Here is a 14,737-nt window from a genome sequence, read left to right on the forward strand (position 1 = left end):
AAAAAAAAAAAAAACCTCTGTAAATTTAAAATAATTTAAGCATTTTAAAAGTGAATTTTTTGGCTGGGCGCAGTGCCTCATGCTTGTAATCCTAGCACTTTGGGAGGCCAAGGTGGGCAGATCACCTGAGGTCAGGAGTTCGAGACCAGCCGCCTAGCCAACATGATAAAACCCTATTGCTACTAAAAATACAAAAAGTATCTGGGCGTGGTGGCGGGTGCCTATAATCCCAGCTACTCAAGAGGCTGAGGCAGGAGAATTGCTTGAATCTGGGAGGCGGAGGTTGCATTGAGCTGAGATTGTGCCACTTCACTCCAGCCTGGCTGAAAGAGCAAACCTCCATCTCAAAAAATAAATAAACAACAAAACAATGAAAGTGAATTGTTTTTCCAGATAGCCACTTCAATTTTGATTACTCTTATCCTGGAGCTGCTAAACATTGATTGATATATTTTATATCCATTTGTATTGGATATAATTTGCTTGTTTGGGAATTCTTCTTCTACTTAACTTCTTAGCATTTATTTCCTCAATGAGATTTTTTTTTTTTTTTTTTTTTTTTTGAGACGGAGTCTCACTCAGTCGCCCAGGCTGGAGTGCAGTGGCACGATCTTGGCTCACTGCAATCTCCGTCTCCCGGGTTCAAGCAATTATCCTGCCTCAGCCTCCCAAGTAGCTGGGATTACAGGCATGCACCACCGCGCCTGGCTACTTTTTGTGTTTTTAGTAAAGACGGGGTTTCGCCATGTTGGCCAGGCTGGTCTCAAACTCCTGACCTCAAGCAATCCACCTGCCTTGGCCTCCCAGAGTGCTGGGATTACAGGCGTGAGTCACTGCACCTGGCCTTTTTTTTTGAAACAGAGTCTCACTCTGTCACTCAGGCTAGAGTGTAGTGGCATGATCTTGGCTTATTGCAACCTCTGCCTCCCAGGTTCAAGCAACCTTTTCCTGCCTCAGCCTCCTGAGTAGCTGGGATTACAGGTGTGCTCCACCATGCCCAGCTAATTTTTGTATTTTTAGTAGAGACAGGATTTCGCCATGTTGCCCAGGCTGGTCTCAAACTCCTGACCTCAAATGATCTGCCTGCCTCGGCCTCCCAAAGTGCTGGGATTACAGGCATGAGTGACCACGCGCAGCCCTCATTGAGATTTTTAAACATCCAAAGAATACAGATTATGCTTTTGCTTCTCTTGTATTAATATTCCTTTGTGGTCTCAAGTAGCCACTCTTAGCCACTTGTAAACACTAAAGGGTTTGGAGCATATGAATAATCTGAATAGCTCAGTTGCCCCTTTCAATTTAAGCCCATGGAAAAGCCGTTTAAATCATCTCTCTTAAGTCATATGATGGTTCTATGGACTACATCTGTGCTGATTGTTCTTTCATACCAATCAGAGGCCCCTGGGATTCATAGGAATACATGTCTTCATGGAAAAATGAGTCACTCCACCAACGCACAGCTGGACTCTCACACTCAGAGCCCAGTAGAAATGTGGAAATCTAAGTGGAGCACAAGGAATCTGTATCTGAACAAGAGTTTATACTCTTCCTGTTCTGTTAGGTTGTGAAATGGAAACACCGTTTCCTGGGAAAAGGGACAGATTCCACAAATGAAATGGTTTTGCTTTAATATGCACAGCTGCAAAACACTTACTGCGTTTACTGAGAGTGGCTCGTTTGAAAGATCTGGTCTTGGTTCCAACTGGAAAGTTGAAAGGAAGGGGCTCTTCTCTTGTGCAACAAAATAGGTTTAACAGAAACAGTCTCTTTGAACAGCAGTTCTCAATTGGTTCAAGTGAGAGAAAGGGAAAAGGGTCATGCACATTATTTACCACACATTGTGTATCAAACATTTGGTATGTCCCTTTACAGATGTCAACACATTTCATCCTCAAAACAACCTTAGTATTTTTTATTATGGGAAACTTCAGGTGGGGCGTGGTGTCTCATATCTGTAATCCCAGCACTTTGGGAGGCTGAGGCGGGCAGATCACTTGAGGTCAGGAGTTGGAGACCAGCCTGGCCAACATGGTGAAACCCCGTCTCTAATAAAAGTACAAAAATTAGCTGGGCATGGTGGTGGGCACCTGTAATCCTAGCTACTCGGGAGGCTGTGGCAGGAGAATCACTTGAACCCAGGTGTCGGAGGTTGCAGTGAGCCAAGATCATGCCACTACACTCCAGCCTGGGAGACAGAGTAAGACCCTGTCTCAAAAAATCAAGGCAAGGCAAAGGCAAAGGCAAAGGCAGGGCAGTAGTATTGGCATATAACCTAATGCACGTCCTCCCATATACTTTAAATCATCTCTAGCTTAGGCCTAATACAATGCCCACACATCACTTCATTTTTGTGGATTTAACACAGTATTTGGCAAATTAATATTTTGCTTTTTGGAACTTTGTGGAAATTTTTTTTCCTAATAATTTCTATCCACAGTTAGTTGAATCCATGGGTGTGAAACCTAAGGATACAGAAGGTAGACTGGATAACGAATCCCTATGTACATATCACCCAGCTTCAACCATAATCATAACAAATAGTCCAGCTTGTTTCATTTATATCCCATCTACTTCCACCAGAATTATTGTGAATCAAATCTTAGATGTGATATCATATCATCTGTAAATACTTCAGTATATATCTCAAAAATGTACGAATTTTTTAAAAACATAACCACAATGCTGCTATCATACTTAATTTTTTTTTTTTTTTTTTTTTGAGATAGGGTCTCACTCTGTCACCCAGTCTGGAGTGCAGTGGCACAAGCCCAGCTCACTGCAGCCTCAACCTCCCAGGCTCAAGCCATTCTCCCGCCTCAGGAAAAAAAAAAAAAAGATTAATGAGTGGGTTGAGTTGTTACTTTGATATAATAATTATAGAGTTCCCCATCAATTTTCTGCCTAATAGTTTTAGCGGGCATTAACGATCATTAGCTCATTTTTTCACTAGAGGCCACAAAATAGTGACATTCTAAATCCATCATTCCTTCTTTATTCATGAGCTGCAATTGTTATATAAATAAGCGCTTTCCTTCACCCAGCCACTATTTGGTTACACAGAGGTACAATTCAAACAGAAAAGGTAAAAATTTTTTTTTTTTTTTTTTTTTTTTAACAGAGTTTCACTCTTGTCCACCAGGCTAGAGTGCAATGGCACAATCTTGGCTCACTGCAACCTCTGCCTCCCAGGTTGAAGCGATTCTACTGCCTCAGACTCCTGAGTGGCTGGGATTACAGGCGTGCACAAGTATGCCCGGCTAATTTTGGTATTTTTAGTAGAGACGGGGTTTCACCATGTTGGCCAGGCTGGTCTTGAACTTCTGACCTCAAGTGATCCACTCACCTCGGCCTCCCAAAGCGTTAGGATTACAGGCATGAGCTACTTCATCTGGCCAAAAAAGGTAGGATTAATAATGCTTCATTGTTTCCCTTTATTTGCCAATTTTTTCTTTTTTTCTTTTTTTTTTTTTTTGAGACAGAGTCTCACTTTGTTGCCCAGGCTGGAGTGCAGTGGTGTGATCTCAGCTCACTGTAACCTCTACCTCCTGGGTTCAAGCAATTCTCCTGCCTCAGCCTTCCGAGTAGCTGGGACTACAGGCATGTACCACCACACCCGGATAATTTTTTTTTTTTTGGATTTTTAGTGGAGACGGGGCTTCATCATGTTGGTCAGGCTGTTCTTGAACTCCTGACCTCAAATGATCTGCCTGCCTCGGCCTCCCAAAGTGCTGGGATTACAGGCATGAACCACTGTGCTCAGCCAAAATTGTAATATTTTAGACTCCTCCTTCTCCTTCAGTGTCTACATGTACTCATTCACCAAGCCCTAATGGTTTTCATGCTATAGTGCTCACCCATCAGTCCTCTCTCTGTGCCCTGTATTGCTGTAGTTCAAATGGTCATCTTCCCCTGCTGGGACTATTACAGTAGTCTCCTGTTAGATCTCCTTTTTTCTAGTCCCAGCCGCTTCCAAACTATCATTTACATTTTTTCAAATCAATTTTCATTCTAAAATGCAGTATGAATTGGAAGGAAAAGGTTGGAGACACAGAGACAAATTAGGAAAGTACAGTAACAGTGCAGCCATCAGCTGGTAACAGGATCAGAGGGACAGTCACAGGAATGGGAATTACAGGGGAGTGATAATGAAGGAAGGCAGGCAGGACTTGGGATTTCATTTGCTTTAGTAGGTGAGAGAAAGAGAGGAGATAAATATAATTCTAAGGTTGGAGTCTCTGGTGATTGATAGGACGATCCCACCATCAACAGAAATAAACCAAGAAACATTCTAGTTTTTGAGGAAAGACATTTGGTTTAGGCCGGGCACAGTGGCTCATGCCTGTAATCCCAGTACTTTGGGAGGCTGAGGTGGGTGGACCATGAGGTCGGGAGTTTGAGACCAGCCTGACCAACATGGTGAAACTGTCTCTACTAAAAATACAAAAATTAGCCGGACATGGTGGTGCGCACCTGTAATCCCAGCTACTCGGGAGGCTGAAGCAGGAGAGTTGCTTGGACCCAGGAGGCAGAGGTTGCAGTGAGCCAAGATGGTGCCACTGTACTCCAGCCTGGGCGACAGAGCAAGACTCCATCTAAAAATAAAAAATAAAAAATAAAAAAATTAGCCAGTTGTGACCAGTAGTCCAAGCTACTTGGGAGGCTGGAGAAGGAGGATGGCTAGAGACCAGTAGTTTGAGGTTGCAGTGAGCCATGATTGCCACTGCATACCAGCTTGGGCAACAGGGAGACTGTCTCTAAAAAAAAACAAAAAAAATGGAAACAACTCAAACATCCATCAACTGATGAATGGATAAACATCATGGGCATATTTATACAACGGAATATGACCATAAAGAGGAATGAAGTATTGGTAAATGCTACAACATAGATCAACCTTGAAAACACGCTAAGTAAAAGCCAGACACAAAAGGCTACAAATTGTATGATTCCATTCATATGAAGTGTTTAGAACAGCAAAATCTATAGAGGCTTAAAACTTATTGGTTGCTAGGGGACAGGGGAAGAGAGGAGTGGGGAGTGACAGCTAATGGGTATGGGGTAACAGTGGTGAATTTCACCTGAGCCCTGTGCTCTTGGAAAACATCCACGGTTAAAGGAGTCCCCCATGTTTTTGTTTACCGCCAAGAACCACCCTTCCCCATGTGACTCACAGATGCCCCCCATTGTTTACCTATGACAGGGACAGACATAGAACTTCAAATTCTTATTCTTTGCCTCATGAATGACCAGCTAAACTGGTTTTCCCAACACTGATCACAATGAACAAAATGCTCATTAAACACATTTTGTTGGTTCAGCGAGGTGGCTTACGCCTGTAATCTTAGCACTTTGGGAGGCCAAGGTGGGCAGATCACCTGAGGTCAGGAGTTCAAGGCCAGCCTGGCCAACATGGTGAAACCTGTTTCTACAAAAATATAAAAATTAGCTGGGCGTGATGGTATGTGCTTGTAATCCCAGCTACTCAGGAGGCTGAGGTGGGAGAATCACTTGAACCCGGGAGGCGGAGGTTGCAGTGAGCCGAGATCGCGCCATTGCACTCCAGCCTGGGTGACAGAGCGAAACTCCGTCTCAAAAAAAAAAAGGCCGGGCGTGGTGGCTCAAGCCTGTAATCCCAGCACTTTGGGAGGCTGAGGCGGGCGGATCACCTGACGTCGGGAGTTCAAGACCAGACTGACCAACATGAAGAAAACCTGTCTCTACTAAAAATACAAAAAATTAGCCAGGCGTGGTGGCGCATTCCTGTAATCCCAGCTACTTGGGAGGCTGAGGCAGGATAATCTCTTAAACCTGGGAGGCGGAGGTTACTGTGAGCCAGGATCACGCCATTGCACTCCTAGGTGGGCAACAAGAGGGAAACTCCGAAACTCCTCCGTTTCCAAAACAAACAACAACACATGTTGTTTAAGCTTTTCTTCTTCCTCCAGGCCCTGAACTCTGGCCCAGAGCCAGCACACAATCCCTCCTGAGAATAGCCTGACCTCAGGGTAAAACATTCTCTGATCTATTCTCTCATCAGGCCACTTTCCTCCTATTCTCTACACCCCACCCCCTTCTTTCTAGCTTTGTTTACTCCTCTCTGTAATAGGAAAAAGGTCTAGCCCTTAAGACATTTGCAGACCTTATGGGCAGATCCTTCCCCCTATTGCAATAGACTCCCTCCCCTTATTGCAACAATCTCTTTCCCCTCCTTGCAAATATTATTTAAAATAAAGTCTCCCCCCTTTTTGGGGGCTGATGAAAGTTGATTCTTTGCACAACTTTGTGAATATGGTAAAATCTATCCAGTTGTATGCTTTAGGTGAATTGTGTGGTATGTTAATTCTACCTCAATAAAGTTCTATTGTTTAACCTCTGAAAGCAGTATTAAAAGCTTTTTTTTTTCCCCCAAATGTACGGGTTTATGCTTGTAATCCCAACGCTTTGGGAAGCCGAGCCTAGGAGTTTGAGACCAGCCTGGGAAACAGCAGAGATCCCTTCTCTACGACAATTTTTAAAAATTGTCTCAAAAAAAAAAAGGCCGGGCGTGGTGGCTCATGCCTGTAACCCCAGCACTTTGGAAGGCTGAGGCGGACGGATTGCTTGAGCTCAGGAGTTCGAGACCAGCCTGGAGAACACAGTGAGACCTTGTCTCTACAAAAACACAAAAATAAGTCAGGTGTGGTGGTGCATGCCTGTAGTCCCAGCTACTTGGGAGGCTGAGGTAGGAGGATTGCTCCTGCCTGGGAGGTTGAGGCTGCAGTAAGCTGTGATCTGCCACTGCACTCCAGCCTGGGCAACAGAGCAAGACCCTGTTTCAGTAAAAATAAATAAATAAATAAATAAAGTTGTTTTTTTTTTTTGAGATGGAGTCTCGCTCTGCCGCCCAGGCTGGAGTGCAGTGGCCGGATCTCAGCTCACTGTAAGCTCCGCCTCCCGGGTTTACGCCATTTTCCTGCCTCCACCTCCTGAGTAGCTGGGACTACAGGCGCCCGCCACCTCGCCCCGCTAGTTTTTTGTTTTGTTTTGTTTTGTATTTTTTAGTAGAGACGGGGTTTCATCGGGTTAGCCAGGATGGTCTCAATTTCCTGACCTCGTGATCCGCCCGTCTCGGCCTCCCAAACTGCTGGGATTACAGGATTGAGCCACCGTGCCCGGCCAATAAAGCTATTTTTAAAAAGAAAATGAAAGGAAGAAAAAATAAGCTAGCAAATGGGACAAGAAATAAATAAAAATAGTACAGTGTCCAAGGCTAAGAGGGAAGAATCTCAAAGATAAATTGGTCAGCAGTGCTAAATCACAGAGTTCAAAGAAAATTAGAAAAGGAAGCCAGGTGTGGTGGCTCATGCCTGTAATCCCAGCAGTTTGGAGGCAAAGACAGGAGCTTAGGAGTTTGAGACCAGCCTGGGCAACAACATTAAAAAAAAAATAAGAAAGAAAAGAAAAGGAGAAGGTGGAATCTAGGGTGTCTTAGTTTTGCTTTTTTTTTTGAGACAGGTTCTCACTCTGTCACCCAGGCTGGAGTGCAGTGGTGCAATCTTGGTTCACTGCAACCTCTGCCCTCTGGGCTCAAGCAATCCTCCCACCTCAGCCTCCCGGGTTGCTGGGACCACAGGCACACACTACCATGCCTGGCTAATTTTTGTATTTTTAGTAGAGACAGGGTTTTACCACTTTGCCCAGGCTCTTAAAACAATATGTATTTTGCTTTATTTTCTGCAGCCCCCTTCTCCTGTTTTTTTATATTTTCTGTTTGTTAGCCTGATTCACTGCTCTTCTGAAACTAAAATTCCCACTCCACAGCAACAGTGCTGGTTGTGTCCTTTGGACGGTTTCTAGCACCAAACTATGCATAAATTAGCACTTAATAAATAATTTTGACTGTTTTGTGGTTCAGGGAAATTACCCTATATATTAATATTTGAAGGCAAAGAAAGGAAGGATTTTGAGGAAGAGAAATATACGAATATTATAGGCATTTTTCATATACGTATATCAGAGAGACAAGAATAGTGCCTATAAAGCTGGCCAAAAAAAAAATCACTGTTGTTTGTGGCAGCTGTGAGCCAGCTGCTGAGGGCTAGCCTCCCATGCGAGATGGTAGCCTCAATGTGAAGACATGTCATTTGTCCCAACTGTTTATTATTAACAAAACACACATCTCCCTGGGATCCCTCCCAGCATCGATCCAAAACTGAACAGAACGTATTACATATTACACCCTTTGTTGGATCTCCCTAAATGCAAACTGATAAGAACCATGATAAGAGGAGATGAGCAGTGCTCGGCTATTCCCCAGTGCCCTTTCACACCGCAAGATACCGGGTTTGGGAGGAGGTCCTTTCCCCCTCCTTTGTACCTATCCTCACCTGTGAACCCTTCCCCACGCCTCCTGAGAGTAGTGACTGCTTTCCCTATGCTGAGGGGGAGCTTTCAGCTGTGTCAGAAACTATGCACTTAGCCAGGTGCAGTGGTTCACACCTGTAATCCCAGCACTTTGGGAGGCTGAGGTGAACAGATCACTTGAGCCCAGGAGTTCAAGAGTGGCCTGGGAAACATGGCAAAACCCCATCTCTACAAAAAAAAAAAAAAAAAAAAAAAAAAAATTAACCAGGTGTAGTGGCATACAGCTGTAGTCCCAACCACATGGGAGGCTGATAGGAGGCTCACCTGAGCTCAGGAAGTCGAGGCTGCAGCAAGCCGAGATCGCACCACTGCACTCAAGCCTGGGTGCCTGTAATCCCAGCACTTTGGGAGGCCGAGGCGGGTGGATCACCAGGTCAGAAGATAGAGACCATCCTGGCTAACACGGTGAAACCCCGTCTCTACTAAAAATAGAAAAAATTAGCCAGGCGTGGTGGCGGGTGCCTGTAGTCCCAGCTACTCGGGAGGCTGAGGCAGGAGAATGGGTGAACCCGGGAGGCGGAGGTTGCGGTGAGCCGAGATCATGCCACTGCACTCCAGCCTGGGCGACAGAGCTAGACTCCGTCTCAAAAAAAAAAAAAAAAAAAAAAAAAAATTAGCTGGGCATGGTGCTGTGCGCCTGTAATCCCAGCTGCTAGGAGGCCGAGGCAGGAGAATCACTTGAACCCAGGAGGTGGAGGTTGCAGTGAGCCGAGATCGTGCCTGGTGACAGAGTGACACTCCACCTCAAAAAAAAAAAAAAAAAAAAAAAGCCAAGTGCAGTGGCTCACGCCTATAATCCCAATACTTGGGAGGCTGAGGCAAGCGGGTCACCTGAGGTCAGGAGTTCAAGACCAGCCATGGCCAACATGGCAAAAGCCCATCTCTACAAAAATTAGCCAGATGTGGTGGCAGGTGTTTGTGGTCCCAGGTACTTGGGAAGCTGAGGGAGGAGAATCATTTGAATCTGGGAGGCAGAGGTTGCAGTGAGTTGAGATGGCGCCACTGTACTCCAGCCTGGGCAACAGTGAAACTCTGTCTCCAAAAAAAAAAAAAAAGGACTAGACTTGATTTATCCTCATTAAAGTCCCTAACCCAGTAACGGGCCGGTGTTGAGTAGTCATGTTTTGTTGAACAAGTGGATGGATGGAAGAATACAATAGACTACCCTGTGAGATTCTAGCTGCTGACATGTTGCATCCTAGTGTCCTTTTTCTGGGCCAAAGGGGTTGTTTGCTTTGACCTCACTATCCCTTTTATGGATTCTGTCTCAGTGGCTGAAAGCACACAATGGAACAGTGTGCCTTTCAGCAAGCAAATAGAGTGAGCAATGGAAAATGCAAACCAACAACCCTGAATGCAGGCAATGGCATGCTGAATGCAGTTACCAATGAAGAGAAACTGCTTATTTTCACTGGAATGGAGTGAAATGCTCTGGAAAGGACTGCTCTGCTCCAGCTTGGGGCATCTGTGCTGCTAGAGCTAGTACACCGAGCCCCAGCATGCCACCTGTTGGACTTAGTTGGCATTTAGTAAGAAAAGGAATGTGAGAGAAACTTGTTGATGCAGATTTTTCTCCAACATAGGCATGCAGGGGTAGGGCCCTTTTACAGAAATCATCCGTTAAGGAGGCGTTAAATAGTCAGAGATGTATTCACTGGACTACCTCTGGGACATAACTAGACTTATCCACAAATTCTGACATTCCTGTTTGAAGAAGTGGTATAGAAATACTTTCCTGATAAGGCTGGGCACTATGGCCCATTCCTGTAATCCCAGCACTTCAGGAGGCCAAGATGGGAGGATCACTTGAGCCCAGGAGTTCAAGAGCAGCCTAGGCAACATGGCAAAACCCCATGGCTGGAACTCTGTCTCTACAAGAAATTTAAAAATTAGCCAGGCGTGGTGGTGTGTACTTGTGGTCCCAGCTACTCTGGAGGCTGAGTTGGGAGGATTGCTTGAGTCCAGGAGTTCGAGGCTGCAGTAAGCCCTGATTGAGCCACTGCACTCCAGCCTGGGCAACAGAGCAAGATCCTGCCTCAAAAGCAAAAAACAAAAACAAAAAAATCCCACTTGTAGCCGGGGGCGGTGGCTCACGCCTGTAATCCCAGCACTTTGGGAGGCTGAGGCAGGCGGATCACAAGGTCAGGAGATCGAGACCACGGTGAAACCCCGTCTCTACTGAAAATACAAAAAATTAGCCGGGCGTGGTGGCGGGCGCCTGTAGTCCCAGCTACTCAGGAGGCTGAGGCAGGAGAATGGTGTGAACCCGGGAGGCGGAGCTTGCAGTGAGCCGAGATCGCGCCACTGCACTCCAGCCTGGGCGACAGAGCGAGACTCCGTCTCAAAAAAAAAAAAAAAAATTCCCACTTGTCTTCAGCCACTCCTCACCCATGAGATTTAAATTGTAATCTGTAAGTGTCCATTGATAGGGAACTGGTTAAACAAATGTAGTAGACCCATATATTGGAAAACTAGGCAGTTCTACATGTACTGATATGGAACTACCCATAAAACATATTAATAACTGAAAACAGGAAAGTGCTGAATATATATATGTATATATATGATATATATGATCATATATGCAGAAATAGTCTATAGAAAATTCCACAAGAGAATAGTAATAATAGGCCAGGCATGGTGGCTCACACCTGTAACCCCAGCACTTTGGGAGGCCGAGGTGGGTGGATCATCTGAGGTCAGGAGTTCGAGAACAGCCTGGCCAACATGGTAAAACTCCGTCTCTACTAAAAATACAAAAATTAGCCGGGTGTGGTGGCACATGCCTGTAATCTCAGCTACTTGGAGGCCGAGGCAGGAGAATTGCTTGAATCCAGGAGGCAGAGGTTGCAGTGAGCTGAGATGGTGCCACTGCACTCTAGCCTGGGCAACAAGAGCACAACGTCACCTCAAAAAAAAAAAAAAAAAAAGAGAGAGAGAATAGTAATAATTGATGTATCCTGGAAAAGAAACTATTTGCTGGGATAGAGATAAAACTTCTTAGAGACCGGGCGCAGGGGCTCATGCCTGTAATCCCAGCACCTTGGGAGGCCAAGGTGGGTAGATCACCTGATGTCAGGAGTTCAAGACCAGGCTGGCCAACCTGGTGAAACCCTGTCTCTACTAAAAATATAAAAAAATCAGCTGGGCGTGGTGGCACATGCCTGTAATCCCAGCTACTTGGGAGGCTAAGGCAGGAAAATCACTTGAACCCGGGAAGCAGAGGTTGCAGTGAGCCGAGATTGTGCCATTGCACTCTAGCCTGGGTGACAGAGCGAGATTCCATCTCAAAAAAAAAAAAAAAAAAGATGATAATAATAATCATCTAAGGACCTTACGGGACATTTAAGAAATGAAGGTCCTATAAGGTTCTCTACTGTCACTCCTCTTTTTTCCCAAAACTTTTTCAATCCTTAGTAGAAGGAATTTAAATTACTATAATACATTTCTCCTAAAATCTAAAATAAGTTGGTAATCTTCCAGTTCTAGCAGTTATATGTGTATATATGATCTTATATACCAGCTTCATTCTACTTGAACCTCAAACGAGAAAGCCATTTGTTTGTGAGAAAACAGTTATTTAAGTGTTAGGGCACCCAGTGTGGTGGCACACCTGTAGTCCAAGCTACTCAAGAGGGTGAGGTGGCAGGATCACATGAGCCCAGGAGATCAAGACTGCAGTGAGCTGTGATTGTGCCACTGCACTCAGCCTATGTGACAGAGCAAGACTTTGTCTCAAAAAAAAAAAAAAAAGTTGGAGAAAACAAAGCCGAAGTGGCTCGCGCCTGTATTCCTAGCATTTTGGGAGGCCAAGGCAGGTGGATCCCTTGAGCCTAGGTGTTTGAGACCAGCATGGGCAACATGGTGAAACCCCGTTTCTACAAAAAATACAAAAATTAGCCGGGTGTGGTGGTGTGCGCCTATAGTCACAGTTATTCAGGAGGCTGAGGTGGGAGGATCACCTGAACCAGGGAGGTCGAGGCTGCAGGGTCAACAGAGTGAGACCCTGTCTCAAAAAAAAAAAAGGTGGGGCGCAGTGGCTCACACCTGTAATCCCAGCACTTTGGCAGGGGAAGGTGCGTGGATCACAAGGTCAAGAGATTGAGACCATCCTGCCCAACACAGTGAAACTCCATCTCTACTAAAAATACAAAAAAAATGGCCGGGCGCAGTGGCTCTCGCCTGTACTCCCAGCACTCTGGGAGGCCAAGGCAGGTGGATCGTCTGAGGTCAGGAGTTCGAGAACAGCCTGGCCAACATGGTGAAACCCTGTCTCTACTAAAAATACAAAAATTAGCCAGATGTGGTGGCACATGCCTGTAGTCCCAGCTACTCAGGAGGATGAGGAAGGAGAATTGCTTGAACCCACGAGGTAGAGGTTGCAGTGAGCCAAGATCATGCCATTGCACCCTAGCCTGGGTGACAGAGCAAGACTCCCTCTCAAAACAAACAAACAAACAAAAAATTAGCTGGGTGTGGTGGCGGGCGCCTGTAGTCCCAGGTACTCGGGAGGCTGAGGCAGGAGAATCACTTGAACCCGGGAGGTGGAGTTTGCAGTCAGCCAAGATCGCGCCACTACACTCCAGCCTGGTGAGAGAGCAAGACTCCGTCTCAAAATGAAAAAAAGGAAAAAAGAGGTTACCAGTAACCATGTATCTTGCCTTTCTAGTAGAAACAGTACTTCAGGATAAACTGATAAACAGCCCTATTTGATGGCTCCATTTTCTGTGAGAATTTCAGCTAACAAATATGGTGTTGTAAACCCTTAAAAAACCCTAAAATGTTGTTAGGGCACTAACCCAGTCCCTGCACTGTGGGGCTCCTTTCTGAGTTGGTGGGTTCTCTGTCTGGATTGAGGAGGCCCTGGATCCCCATAGACCAGTTTTTCACTCTTCCTAATGATAGTGGATACCAGACTAGAAGTGACCTTTTGCCAGGACCATCATCCAGCCAGCTGGGGAAACCCGAGTGTGGTTTCCTAAGCAGGGAAAAGGGTTGCCGCTTTTCTGTGGGAAAGGGAGCTGGGGCCCCTCCAGAGACTCACAGCACCAGTGCTGTGCTATACAGCAAAATGGGGGAGGATGGGCAGCCTCCCTATTTCTGGACTTCTGCACTAAGAACCCTCCTTGGGCCTGCTCAGATTGCCTGTTCCCTTGTACCCAGCATGGATGAAAATACGCTTTGGTTAATCCTCTGAAACAGCACGTAGGGGTTGGGGAGTGGCCATGGGTGCCTGTCTCCCTGCCCCAGTGGAAAGCTTAGAGTATTAAGGTGGAAAGAGCATGAAAGCAGGAGTCCAGACCTGGGTTCAAGTGCCAGTGCCAACACTAACCTGCAAGTGATCTCTGGCAAGCCACCTGTCCTCTGCAGATGTCGAATGAAGGGGTGGGATTTGATGGTCTCTCCAATGGCTTAATGTTAGTCCCTAGAATCTTGAAAGAGGAATGGACTCCTAGATCCTGCTCACTGAGATTGGTGTCAGCTGCTTCTGAGGGAGGGTGGGAGGGGGAACACAGGGAAAGGTGATTTTTAGAGAGGTGAGAGGTGGGTTTTTTGGGTTTTTGTTTTTGTTTTTGCTTTTTTGAGACAGAGTCTCTCTCACTCTGTCACCCAGGCTGGAGTGCAGTGGCTCATTGCAACCTCCACCCCCTGGGTTCAAGGGATTCTCCTGCCTCAGTCTCCTGAGTAGCTGGGATTACAGGCATGTGCCACCATGCCTGGCTAATTTTGTATTTTTAGTAGAGATGGGGTTTCTCCATGTTGGTCAGGCTGAGGTCGAACTCCCGACCTCAGGTGATCCGCCCACCTCCGCCTCCCAAAATGCAGGGATTACAGGCATGAGCCACTGTGCCCGGCCTAATTTTTTTTTTTTTTTTTTGTGATAGAGTCGGGGTTTCACCGTCTTGGCCAGGCTGGTCTTGAACTCCTGACCTCGTGATCCACCCGCCTGGGCTTCCCAAAGTGCTGGGATTACAGGCATGAGCCACTGCGCCGGCCTAAGAGAGATGGGCTTTTAAAAAGGACTTTACACCAGGCGCGGTGACTCCCAGCACTTTGGGAGGCTAAAGCCAGCAGATCACTTGAGCTCAGGAGTTCGAGACCAGCCTGGGCAAAATAGTGTAGACCCCATCTCTAAAAAAATAAAAATAGAAAAAAATTAGCTGGGTGTGGTGGCACGCTCCTGCAGTCTCATCTACTCAGGAGGCTGAAGTGGGAGGATTACTTGAGCCCAGGAGGTCGAGGCTGCAGTGAACCGTGATCGGACTGCTGCACTCCAGCCTGGGTGACAGAGTGAGACCCTGTCTCAAAAAGGGGAGTTGGGAGGTGTGCTTTA

Source organism: Chlorocebus sabaeus, chromosome 16, assembly GCF_047675955.1.
Source record: "Chlorocebus sabaeus isolate Y175 chromosome 16, mChlSab1.0.hap1, whole genome shotgun sequence".
NCBI lineage: Eukaryota > Metazoa > Chordata > Mammalia > Primates > Cercopithecidae > Chlorocebus > Chlorocebus sabaeus.